The sequence below is a fragment of the Saccostrea cucullata genome, unplaced genomic scaffold (assembly GCF_032062105.1).
Source record: "Saccostrea cucullata isolate Sc308-1 unplaced genomic scaffold, CSIRO_AGI_Scuc_v1 ctg17363, whole genome shotgun sequence".
Classification (NCBI taxonomy): Eukaryota; Metazoa; Mollusca; class Bivalvia; order Ostreida; family Ostreidae; genus Saccostrea; species Saccostrea cuccullata.
Window position 1 is genome coordinate 1 of NW_026938302.1, and position 11530 is coordinate 11530.

General features: G+C 34.7%; 1 pseudogene; it reads left to right on the forward strand.

Annotated features, from left to right (window-relative positions):
• The first annotated feature begins 909 nt into the window (after nucleotides 1–909).
• On the forward strand, nucleotides 910–10129 carry LOC134249948 (vacuolar protein sorting-associated protein 54-like; annotated as a pseudogene).
• Nucleotides 10130–11530: the final 1401 nt, after the last annotated feature.

Sequence of the window (11530 nt, forward strand, 5' to 3'; positions counted from 1 at the left end):
TTGATTATAGTGAAAATGCACGAATTCTTTGAAAATCTTCTTCTCTGCTCCTAGGTACTAAATAAACTTACTAAGTACATAGTTTATGATGAGCAAGAGTGCCTCTACTAAAATTGTTAATTTTATGGCCCCAGGGTCGGGGGTTCTGGTGTTAGGGTGGAGCTCTATTGATTATATAGTGAAAATACATGAATTCTTTTAAAATCTTCTTCTCTGATCCAAAGTACTTAAATAAACTAACTAAGTACATAGAACTTTATGATGAACAAGAATGCCTCTACCAAAATTGTTAATTTTATGGCCCCAGGGTCAGGGGTTCTGGTGTTAGGGCGGGGCTCTATGGATTATATAGTGAAAAAAACATTAAATCTTTGAATATTTTCTTCTCTGCTCCTGGGTATTAAGCATATGAACTACCTATATAGTTATGAGCAAGGACCCTTATCTTCCAGAATTGTGAATTTCAAGGCCCCAGGGTCAGTAGTACCATAGAAGGGGGGGGGGGGGATCTGTACTTATATACTAAAAAATAATGAATTGTTTGAAATCTGCTCCTTGGTATTAATCAAATACTTCTGAAAAGCAAGGATGCCTTTTCAAAAATTGTGCAATGTGTGGATCTAGGCCTAAGAGTCAAGGGTTCATGTGTGGTAGCGGCACTACTGATTATTGCTGAATATAACTGATTTGTTGAAATGCATTTTTTGTTCCCCTACCCTGCCTATGGGTATTAAGTAACCAAACTAAGCAACTGCTAAGTGTATAGTTATGAGGATCAAAATTGTAAATGCTATAGCATCTGGCTTAAGACACGGATCAAATTCAATCATTGGAAAGTTGTTGAATAATGCTGAGGTGACCTAAAAGGCCCATGGGCCTCGTATTCAAGTCCATTCATTATTTGTACAGCTGAAGTTGATGTCTACGGTCCACCAGACACAACCTACCATTCAGCTAGCTGTTACTCTCCACTCAGGAGTTTGTAGGGGCATTAGATCTCATCTCTACCACCCAGGAAGTTCTGACCCAGGAACTGGCTGGGGTCCACAGCTTCAGGTACATTACACTATATAAACATTGAAATTGTGAAAATCTGAAATGAAATACATAAGTCGTTTTAGCAAAGTCAGAAGTTGCCGTCAGAAATACCATAACAGTTTAATTTAAATCTCCATAAGTTATCAATGTACAACTTCCAGTAACAAATAACTTTTTTTTAAATATTTAACTACAGCACAACTTTATAATATGGAAATGAAATGGCTGATGAAAACATTTATTTTTTAACTGTTTTACTATTTTTAAATGATGCATAAAGTTCATATACTGCAAATAGACCTGTGCAGTTTACCTAATATGACTTAATTAAGACATATTCCTACTTGAGGCCCTATCTATTGTAATTTATGTGTATGATTGTAGACACCTAAGTTCCCAGCTGGCAGAACTGGAGAATGTTATAGAGAAAATGTTACAGGAGGACTTTGCTAAGTGTGTGTCCGCGGACCTCAATCGTCCTGTCACAGACAAAGAACCCTTGCTGGAAGAGGTACATTTGTAGGTCCAGGTCAAAGTAAATCTGTAAGGCCTAAAAAATATCATCTTTAGTTTCTCAGACCAAAAACTTATAATGTGACGGGCTGGTGGATTTTTTTTTCAAATGATAGTGAACAACCAAATCTGACTTTTTTGTCTCTTATATTATTTGATTCTAAATAAACATTTAAATAATGTTTCTGAAAATGTTAATTAAAAGTTAAATGATGAAGTGGGAAACATAAAATCTAAAATGCTTTTCATAGAAATTACCAATGTGACCTAATGCAGGGTCACCTAAAAAACTTAATATATTTTTCTTCCTAAATTAGGACTTCATGTCAAATTATAATGATTAGATACTAGTTCTTTATCTCAGTCTTTAACTGAACTTCATTGTATTGTGAGGCTAGGAAAAATTTGTTTGTATATATTTTTAGGTCACCTGAGTAAACTCAGGTGACCTATTGCCATCTGTTTTCGTCCGTCGTCGTGCGTTGTTCGTCGTGTGTTAGCATTTGAACATTTTCAGCTTCTTCTCTGCAACCACTGAACCAATTTCAACCAAATTTGGCACAAAGCATCTATGGGTGAAGGGGAACAAAAATTGTGAATTTCATGATCCCTGCCCCCCTGGGGCCTGGGGGTGGGGCCAAAAACCACTAAAATTAATGCAATCTTTAACAATCTTCTTGTTTACTCCTGGACATCAAGCAGTCAAACTGTTTGCATGATTTTAATCAGCATTGAGTCCTCTACCAAAATTGTGAAATTCATGGCCCTGGGGTCAGGGGTACTTGTGCTAGGGTGGGGCTAAATAAGTATATAGTGAAAATGCATTATTTCTTTGAAAATCTTCTTCTCTGCTCCTGGGTATTAAATAAACTAATTAAGTACATAGGTATGATGAGCAAGAGTGCCTCTACAAAAATTGTGAATTTTATGGCCCCAGGGTCAGGGGTTCTTGTGTTAGGGCGGGACTCTATTGATTATATAGAGAAAATACATGAATTCTTTGAAAATCTTCTTCTTTGCTCCTGGGTATTAAATAAACTAACTAAGTACAAAGTTATGATGAGCAAGAGTGCCTCTACCAAAACTGTGAATATTATGGCCCCAGGGTCAGGGGTTCTGGTGTTAGGGGGTGGGGGGGGGGCTATATTGATTATACATGTAAAATGAAAAAAACATGAATTCTTTGAAAATCTTCTTCTTTGCTCCTGGGTATTAAATAAACTAACTAAGTACCTAGTTATGATGAGGAAGAGTGTCTCTACCAAATTTGTGAATTTTATGGCCCCAAGGTCAGGGGTTCTTGTGTTAGGGCGGGGCTCTATTGATAATATAGAGAAAATACATGAATTCTTTGAAAATCTTCTTCTTTGCTCCTGGGTATTAAATAAACTAACTAAGTACATAGTTATGATGAGCAAGAGTGCCTCTACCAAAATTGTGAATTTTTTGGCCCCAGGGTCAGGGGTTCTGGTGTTAGGGCAGGGCTCTATTGATTATACATGTATAGTGAAAAAAACATAAAATCTTTGAATATTTTCTCCTTTGTACCTAGGTTTTAAGCAGATGAACTACCTATATAGTTATGAGCAAGGGCCCTAATCTTCAAGAATTGTAAATTTCAAGGCCCCACGGTCAGTTGTACATAGAGGGGTGGGGGGTGGAGGGGCTGTACTTATATACTGAAAATGAATGAATTGTTTGAAATGTGCTCCTTTGTATTAATCAAATATTTTTGAAAAGCATGAATGCCTTTCCAAAAATTGTACAATGTGTGGATCTAGGCCTAAGAGTCCAGGGTTCATGTGTGGTAGCGGTACTACTCATTATTGCTGAATATTACTGATTTGTTGAAATGCATTTTTTGTTCCCCTACCCTGCCTATGGGTATTAAGTAACCAAACTAAGGATCTGCTAAGTGTATAGTTATGATGACCAAATTGTAAATGCTATAGCATCTGGCTTAAAACATGGATCAAATTCAATCATTGGAAAGTTGTTGAATAATGCTGAGGTGACCTATAAGGCCCATAGGCCTCTTGTATAATTAATGATATGAAATACCAGCGATTATATCAATACTGCATCATAGTCATGCAATTATCTTGGATTTTTCAGGAGAAGATTGTCTCCCTTGTGTTTGGAATGCTCAGGAAAAGTCGCTTTAATTTTGTCAATGTATATAGAGAGGAGGCTTTTACAGCATTCAAGGCTATAGTTAAACAGGTTAGTATATAGGGGTCAAGGCCATTGGTAAACAGATTAGTACAGAGGGGTCAAGGGCATTGTTAAACAGGTCAGTACAGCAGGGATAAGGCCATTGTTAAACAGGTTAGTACAGTAGGGTCAAGGGGATTGTTAAACAGGTCAGTACAAATGGGTCAAGGCATTGTTAAACATGTTAGTACAGAGGGGTCAAGGCCATTGGTAAACAATTTAGTACAGCAGGGTCAAGGCCATAGTCAAACAGGTCAGTACAGTAGGGTCAAGGTCCTTGTTAAGCAGGTTAGTACAGCAGGGTCAAGGCCAGTGTTATTCATGTCATTACAGAGGGCCTGAGTTAGACATATTAGTGCAAAAAGGTCAAGTTCATTGTTAAACAGGAAAGTACAGAAAGGGCAAGATCATTATCTGTCCATTGCAGAGTGGTTATCATGAAAGCAGTTATAAGTTTTATATATCAAGAAGATAAAAACAAAGCTAGATTAAAGAATATTATAGTCAACCATTATAAGGCAAATGTTTGACCAATGTACCTTTCTCTGAGCACAGTGTTTAAGACAGTATATATAGTGTAGCTTAATTATATGCCATGTGATTATCAGGACAAAAAACACTGGTGTTTCTATTTATAGACTGTGGTAGAGGCTGTGTCAGAAGCTGAGAATGTTGACACAGAGGATGAAAACATCACCAGGTATAGTGTCTGTTGTATCTAAAGTGAGTGACTGATCTCAAATTCTCCACAGAAATACAGTAAAACATAGTTACAACATACTGCATAAAGCAAACACTAGGTATATACATGTATGTCTTAAAAAGATTTACTGGTCTGTAATCTTCCTCAGAAATACAGTTAAACATTAATATTAGCAGACCATCAGAAAGAAAATTCATGTGTTTATAAAAGTCATGCTTTGTCAACAAGAAATACATGATTGTATACAGCTGTACATGCTGGATATCATACAAATATTGGCATAACATAGCAGCTTATACATTCATGATTTATGGTATAGTGATTACATCAAAATACAGGAATTTAATATATTTTTCTGCAAATGTTAACTAGATTATTAAAATGAATTTCTGTTTTATTGGTTACCTTGTTATAACTAAATTGTCCTGCAGCCTGGCAGATCAGATGAGGATGCTGAATTACTCTCAATGGATGGAACTCAGATCAAAGAAATCTTCTCTAATTTATTGGTGCATCTCAACAGAGCAAAGGTATTGGGAATTTTAAAAATCATAATCAGAAATCAAATAAATGATGAAAAAATGGGGCATTGCATTTGATAGAAGTTCAGTGAAAATAGATTTTGCCTGTGTTTTGCATGAAAGCACTTTACATTTATTAGTTCATGCTGCATTGCATCTTAGGAACAAATAAATGTTGGAGGAAAGTGAATTTCCCCTTCAAAAATTCAAGTTCAATCTCTTCAATATTGTGAAGAAAATATGAGATTTTATAAATAGTAAAATGTAGATAAACCCTGATTTCTAAAAAAAAGATTTCTTTGATTTTTTCGAAGCCTTACTCCCTACATAGTTTTAGTCTGAGAAGACTTTTAACAGAAGTAAACTGCACTTTTTCTCATTAAAAGTACACACCATCTTGTCAGACTCTTGATTTTATTTTTATTTGGTTGATGTCTGTGTTCTTTGTAGACATTCCATGGTGTGATCAGTGATGTGATAGGGATAGCAGCCGGGAAGACTCAGGTACCCAGCCCCCTCCCCTCCCCCACATGGGAGGACAACCCCCTCAGTGAGGCAGCTCATCTCCATGTCTCTGTGTAAGTACACATGTACTACATGTATGTACTATTGCCCACCCCCTCCCCCAATCTATGTAAGTACACATGTACTACGTCATGAATTGTCTCCACACAAAGAATTTTATTTATTGTGTGTGCCATCATCCCATCATCCAGATAATTTGTAGCTTTGAAAAGTTCTGCAGAATTCATGAAAAATATTTTGATTATCCAGGAGTGAAGAGGCAGCTGACGTAATGATCACGGAGGCTGAATATGTTACTGTACAAACCAACCTCAATGAAATGTTGTGTGCCGTGTGTGACCATGCCCATGATCGATGTGTCAAGGTCATTGTAGCCAGGGCAAAGGTATTTATTGTCTATTGCTTGAAATATATGAGCATTTTTGATCACTTTTTGTCTAATGTCCATCTGCCTGTATTAAAATGCCTTGGGAAAAGAGCCCCAAATGAAAAAAAGGGGGAAACAAAATACTACAACAAACTACTTACAAAACATATGTTTTGAAAGTGTTTTGATAGTATAGCAAATCACATGCAAATGAGCTAACAAAACACTATAACAAGTTACTTTGAAAACACTCTAACAAACTACTAACAAAACGCTTTAACAAAATACTTACGAAACACTCTAACAAACTACTAACAAAACACTGTGTTTTGATAGTATTCCATTAGTATAGAAAATCACATGCAAATGAGGCTAACAAAACACTCTAACAAAATACTAACAAAGCATAAGTAACAAATCATCAATAAACCACTAAATTTGAATTTTTAAAATTATAATTAGCAAATTCACAAGTCTTTGAAAACATCTAAACACAGTCTCATATTGAAACATTACATGTATAAACATCTTGTTTCACAGTATTTTGAATTCCAGGTTTGACATTATTGTTCAATAGACAATAGCACACCATTCCAACATTAAAAAACACCAAGTTCGATTCATGATCACTCTCTTATATCAATCATTCTCTGCAGTGAAATCCTTTGGTGTAAGAGATATAATTCTCAATCCATTGACCATTTCTCCATTCACATACATTTTCACAGAATTTTCAAGTATAATTATAATTCATTTAACCCAGTGCTTAAAACTGATCTAAGCTGGGTAGTATATGGATTAAAGGTCGATCAATCTTAAAATGAACAAAAACCCAATAAAAACAGGCCATATACACATCCACATTCACAGATTGAAGGTTTAACTGTAGTCCAGTTTAAAAGAACTTTATGTCATGCAATAAATAAATACCTTTGTTATATCCAGATTCATCCTGATTTTGCTTTTTCCAATCAGGGATCAATATATATACTAACACTTTACATGTCCCTTCACCAATCTCTTTGTTTCTCTCTGACCTAGTGCTGGTGGTTTGAAAATTGGCGCAAAACTAGTAAAACAGGATATAAAAAGATAAGTTGTTCTTGGAAGATTTTACTGCTCTTAGATAAGTCAACCCTTAACATGTCTGTTAATCAAATGAAATGCTAACAAAATATTAATTTGATGCAGACAAGTATAATGAAACACTTTCAAAATGCAATTTCATTCTGCAGAGTGTAATGAAACATTAATAAAACACCAACATTGTAATGAAACATTAACAAAATACCATGCCACCCCATCCTGTAAAGTATAGCATTGATGTTTCGTTAAATGCAACACTTTCAAAACATACTAAGAAAATATAAAAGTATGATTTGGTAGTGTTTTGAAGATATTTTGAAAGTATTTTGTTAGATTTCTTTTTCATTTGGGCTAGGATACTAATTTTACAATTGAAAGGCCAAGCCCTCTTCCAAGGGATGATAATCAGGAACAGGCAAAAATAGGGCAGAGTCATTAAAATATTCTCAAGAACCACTGGGCCAGAAATGCAGAAAGCTGTTTGAGGTAGATTAGATTCTTAACTTTTCAAAACATGGCCCCTGGGGTTTGAATGGGGCCATGGTAGGGAACCAAATTTTCACGTAGGATTATATAAGGACAGAGCTTAAACTCCTCTACTTAAGAACAGCAAGGCCATGATAAATTACATTGATATGGAAGCATCCTCTGGAGGTGTAGATTCATTTACATAGTGATATATGTTGAGATATAGGAAAAGAATCAAAGAGCCTCAGGTGGGCATTGTGGCCTATAGCCCTCTTGTTGTTTGTGATGGAGCCAAAGTGAATAGAATGTGGAAGCAAAGGAATAAAAAATGAAAAATAACAAGAAGAGCAGGGTTACAACATAAAAAATTTGAATTTCAGCCTTTCTTTACCTGTAAGCTATGGGTACAATGTTTTATGATATTTTGCAGGATGGATTTTTGGAGCGGCTGACTTCCAGTGAATTTGTGGCTCTGTCTCGGGAGGTTGAGAAGTTTATCACGGATTGTGAGACCATTAGTGGTAGACGGTGTATGTCACTGCGATTCTGTCTACAGTCACAGGTGAGTACTAAGCTAGCTCTACTCTGTTAGCGAACTGAAAATTCACTGATGAATGTCATAGAGTTTATTGTGTTATTTAATAAATGATACTAGTGTTGAATAATCGGGAAAATTTCATAATCGATAATCGGTCAAAATCGGAGAAGCTTAATCGATCAATCATCGACTTACTTGGTAATTCAAATTTCAAATACAAAATTCTATTTCTTTAAAGCATTTATCATTTGTGGAACAAAGTAGAAATAAAATTTTATCAAGTTTATTCTAAAGACAACTTTTTTGTTGTATAAGTAACAAAGAAACAGAATTTTTCTTCACATATTTGCTCATAAAACTAAAAATGTTTGTCATGACATCAGATTTTGCATGCCCTAGTTAATATGATAATCTAACTGTGTCTCAGTACAAGCCCTCACCACATTTAGAATATGCCCCATATACTTGCAATGTAGCAAATGGGAGAGGATACGCTCTGACACAATTTTGAAGAACATAAAAGGGTTTGCACTGGAAATAATTTTTGAATAAATCAAAACAATCCTTTTGGAGATTGCTTATGCATTTTATCCCAAAAAATAATCCATATAAAGACGAAAATCCAACGTTTTTCTCTCGCTTCACATTTACCTGCCATGTTTACATTCGGAACTCTCGAGATTGTCCGCAGTAAATGCACTGAGTATGATTTATTGCCTGTGTTTCTTTTGCTACATTACGAATACACGGAACGAATTCTATCGTTAAACCGGGTCCATAGGAAAATATCATTTTATCACTAGAATGTTCTTTCTATGCATTTCCCTGGATGTGGGTAAATTTCTACTTGAGTGTTGTAAAAAAATATCTTCACCTTCGGACGCCATTTTTGTTGACCTCCTTTCGTTTTACATGTATTGTTAATGTGTATGTATTAGTTTCGTTCAAATCATACAAGTTTATTTGGGTGAGTTTATTTGGGCGACAATCGATTATGAAAAACGTAATCGATAATCGGAATCGAAGACCCAAAAACGATCGACAATCGATCGTCGGCGACAATCGTTTCATCACTAAATGATACCCTTTAAATTCTGAATTCTGCAGGCACTTAAATTTGTAAACAGATTCCATGAAGAAAGACGGACCAAACTCAGGTAATCATCACATTGTAGTAGAATTATGTGTTCATTGGATGTGTAATTACTGCTCATGAAAACATAAAGTAAGAATTTCCACATCTATAGAATAATGTTGTTTATTGTAGCCTCATTTTGGACAATGAGCGATGGAAACAAGCGGACGTCCCAGCAGAATTCCAAGAGCTCGTAAATCATATCACCCTAACAGGTACACTAAAATGCATAGTATGTCTTTAAAATAGAAAATATTTCACAGATTTATGATTTATATTGTTATCTCAAAGTCTCTAGAAACACATCCCAGCTTACAAAACCTGGTGAATGCTTTATAGATGTTTTTTTTAAACCATAAATAGACTAGGATCCTGTTAATTGTTGATCTCTTCTCATTTTCAGGCATGTTAAGTCTACCAGAAAGGACTGCAGATTCAGGTGTGTACCTAAATTTTGTATTTATTTTCAATTGATTATTTGTAATACAGGTGTGTACATTAATGTTCTATTAATAAGCACTTTAAACCAAGTATTATACTTGCCATGTTTTATTTGCAGATGACAAATAGTGAAATAGCTGCAACCATAAATTTCCACAAACAAATAGTCACAATTTTTTTTGCTTCCAAAAATATGTTTTATATCAATTCAAATTCTTACATATGCCCCTTAACTAGATAAAATTCTACTGTGGATACTAATTTTGCATTAGCTATGGTGTTCTGTATTTTATTGTGTCGGGGTTTTTTTCGTGATACAATATTGTAACTCTATTGGACTTGATGACAAAGATCGTAAAGAAAACTATGAACAGAGGTACAAGCTCACAGATGGCGTTGATATTTATGTCACATGTTTAATACTTGGTTTACATGTATTAGACTGTTCTAGTTATGCATGGTAAGTTATAAATATTATTTATGATATTTATAATGTTACTATTATTTGACTTGTTTTATGTTCAGATAAAGGCCCTACAGAAGTGTTGGTAGTGGAAGATCAAACATTTGCAGTTGTAGGGTAAGTATTTACTTACTTACTTAATTATCTAATTTCCGCCCCCAGAGAATGTATGAGGCCTTCCCTAATGTAGATTTTCCGCAACTTCCATGGAATTCCAAAGCATATTCCATGGAATTCCATGGAATTTTTGTTCCGCGGAATTCTTAAGAAATCTCCGGAGTATTGGGACGGAACTTTTTTCGGAATGATTTGGAATTTTTAATCTAGCTTGGAAAAGAGCGGAACAATGCCAGAATGGAAATTTGCGGAGGAAATCCATGGAATTCCAGGATGTTTGTAAATCTAAGGAATTCCATGGAAATCCATGGAATTCCAGGATTCCAAATTCCAAATATGTGTACAACGAAAACTGGAATAATAAGTGCCAAATAATTACAAAAAAAAAAATTGATAACGTCATAATTTTTCAAAGATCAAATCTATATTTTCAAAATAAAAAATTCATTGTTTTACAATGTTTTTTTTAAGACAAATATTGCATATAATCTCAGATGTACAATATAAGCACACTTTTTCAATGCATTCTCACTGGAAGTATTTTACAACAAAGGTTATTGACAAAAATATCCAGAGAAGAATAAGATTACTGGAGAATCACCTTGATTAAATTAATGATAATCATGTTAAGATAAATTTAATATGTATTTACTGTAGTATATACTCCAGTCTGCGTTTTCTAAAATAAGAAGTTAGTTTTATTAAATGACATTGGACATGGAATTGGAGAGGTCATCGAAACCTCAACAGAGTATACATTTACAATGAACTGCCAGTGGCTTATGTACTGGTACAGAGTTAATGACTAGAGTGACAAACACATATGTATTAAATGCAAAAAATATGTACTACACAACTATATTGATACAAAGATCCCATAAAATCAACAGATGCTAAAGTATTTTCCCCAACGTACGTGCCAAAGATCCCAATTAATGAAGATCCAAAACTTCCAACGTGTTTGCTAGAGAATCACTTCCTCACTGATATCCCATGAAATTAGTAAATGGTTATGTTATAGGGTTGACAGATAATTGGTGTCACAAACGCATTCACTTTCAGTACGAAAGCTCAGAAAGTTGGATTATGATCATTCCCACAGACACTTCAAACTTTCCTTGCACAATTTCTGAAAGAAAAGATGACCATTAAGATGCATCATTATTGATATCCATATAAATATATGACAAATAATAAACTAAAACTACACAAAACAGTTGGTTTTTTCGACCTGGCAAATCAGTTTACCGTAGAATATGAATTCACTATCTTGCAATTTTTTGTTCAAATTATAGGATTAATTGTGATAAATATAAAAATGTGAAAAGTTTATAGATGACAGACAACATCAGGCACTGATTAAAAAACTCACTTAGGCCTTAAAATGGTTCAGGTGAGCTA